Here is a 2,355-nt window from a genome sequence, read left to right as displayed (position 1 = left end):
TGGACAGAACAGACAGACAGACTGACTGAAAGACAGACTGACTGAGATACAAACAGATGGACAGAGAGACATTGAGTCTGAGCGACTCACTGACTTAACAAAGCGCTGTAACGGCTCCTCAGGGCCTTGTTGGTACCGTGTTAGATGGACGGGTACTATTGGACGTTGTCCAACAGAGACAAACACGCGCTGACGCTTTGGCAGAATGAGGAAGCATTAGATTGACCCGTCCAAGGCCCCACAGATAGGAGGTTTAATGGGTCCTCCGCGGAAACCCCCGCCAGCCAGAAACTGCCATGGTAGCACTTTCACCTGCGGCTCGGGAAACTCTAGCTAGGCCTGAAGCGGCTGACAGGCAGTCAGAAAACAGCCTTGCACAAACAGCCTGCTCAGCCAATTGGCCAGCCTCCTCAGGAGAACAGTTCTGGCAGGGTGCGACTATAGTGATGTTTCCCTGAAGAAAGGCTGGTGCTAATGCTAAAGGCTCAGATGTGGAGGAAGTTAGGAGGTGGAGATGTTACCAGGGGGCTGATTACTCCTGTCTCCTCACCTCCTCCTCCTCCTGATCCTCCTCCTCCTCCTGATCCTCCTCCTCCTCCTCCTCCTCCTCCTGATCCTCCTCCTCCCCCTCCTGCTCCTCCTCCTCTTCCTCTCTCCTCCTCCTCCTCCTGATCCTCCTCCTCCTCCTCCTCCTCCTCCTCCTCCTGATCCTCCTCCTCCTCCCCCTCCTCCTCCTGATCCTCCTCCTCCCCGTCCTCCTCCTCCCCCTCCTCTTCCTCCCCCTCCTCCTCCTCCTCCCCGCCCTCCCCCTCCTCCTCCTCCCCCTCCTCCTCCCCCCCCCCCTTCCTCCTCCTCCGTCCTCCTCCTCCTCCCCCTCCCCCCCCCTCCCCCTCTCTCCTCCCCCCTCCTCCCCCCTCCTCCTCCTCCCCCCTCCTCCTCCCCCTCCCCCCCCCCCTCCTCCCCCTCCCCCTCCCCCCCCTCCCCTCCCCCCCCCTCCTCCCTCCCCTCCTCCTACTCCTCCCCCTCCCCCCCTCCTCCCCCTCCTCCTCCTCCCCCCCCCTCCTCCTCCCCCTCCTCCCCCCCCTCCTCCTCCTCCTCCTCCTCCTCCTCTTCCTCCTCACCTGCTCCCTGGGAGGCACTGAGTCTCTCCTCTGACAGCTGTCACCACGGCTCGGTAGAAATGGCTCGTTGTGTCAGCATTCACATGCTGGTATTTCCAGTCGCTCAGCCCTGCCTCCCTCGAGGAAAGGTAGGAGGGTTTTTGTTCACTAGGATGCAGTGAGCCTTTGGTTCGGCCTTCCATGGATGGGGGTATTCACTACTGAGTTCTGCTGTGAGGTTTTCATCCAAACTGACCTGAGAGATGTACATGTCATTAGGAAGCAGGTAGAAGTATCTTTCTCAGGGAAGCCGATAGGTTACCCAGCAGGCACCTGGGGACACTGGTCCCCGCCTCAACCCTAGCCCGCCCTGCCCAGAGACCTCTGGTCCCCCCTCAACCCTAGCCCGCCCTGCCCAGAGACCTCTGTCTGGTGTGTTGCTCTCTGTTACCCTCCATGACCGCCATGAACTTGGAGGATGTTTCGGCGGTCGTGATTGGCCGGTTGTTTGCTTTGTGATGGTTGCCATGGCAGCGGGCTCTTCTCTGTGGAGTTATTTAAGGTTTACGAGCCGGAGGAAGAGGATGTTTCTACTGTAAGGGGACACCTCCACGTCCTGTAAGAGAAGCTGTGCCTCTCTCTATCTCTCTCTCTCTCTCTGCTCTCTCTTCCCTGGCTCCTCTCTTTCCCCTCTGTCATCTCCTGCGTCTTGCTTTCTCCTGTAAGCGGATACTGTGCCATCGTCTCTCAATCTCTCTCTCTCTCTCTCTCTCTCTCTCTCTCTCTCTCTCTCTCTCTCCTCTCTCTCCTCTCTCTCTCTCTCTCTCTCTCTCTCTCTCTCTCTCTCTCTCTCTCTCTTTAGTGTCACATGACCTGTCAGTAGGTCAGTTCAACCAGGCCAGATCACCCTGCATGGCTTCCATGCAGGGTTTCTCATTGGATCTCTATGATCCAATGAGAAACAGGGAGAGAAGGAGAGGACGAGAAAGGGGGCCAGGGGAGACGAAGAGAGGAAAGAAAGAGAGGAAGTAGAAGAGGAAGAGGCAGACGGAAACAATGAAATAGAGAAAGAACGTAGGAATGGAGAAGTAGTTTGGGGTTTCAGGATGTGAGATTGGTTTACACAAAAAAGTCCCAGGGACAGCACACAGTGCTCTGGGGTCACATTGCTATTAAGGTTGGACACACACACATAGACACACACAGGCACACGCACTACACACACATGCACACGCACACACACACGCACACGCAC

Source organism: Gadus chalcogrammus, chromosome 2 (genome assembly GCF_026213295.1).
Source record: "Gadus chalcogrammus isolate NIFS_2021 chromosome 2, NIFS_Gcha_1.0, whole genome shotgun sequence".
NCBI lineage: Eukaryota > Metazoa > Chordata > Actinopteri > Gadiformes > Gadidae > Gadus > Gadus chalcogrammus.
The sequence above is the reverse complement of the archived record's forward strand: the minus strand, read 5'-3'. Positions refer to the sequence as shown.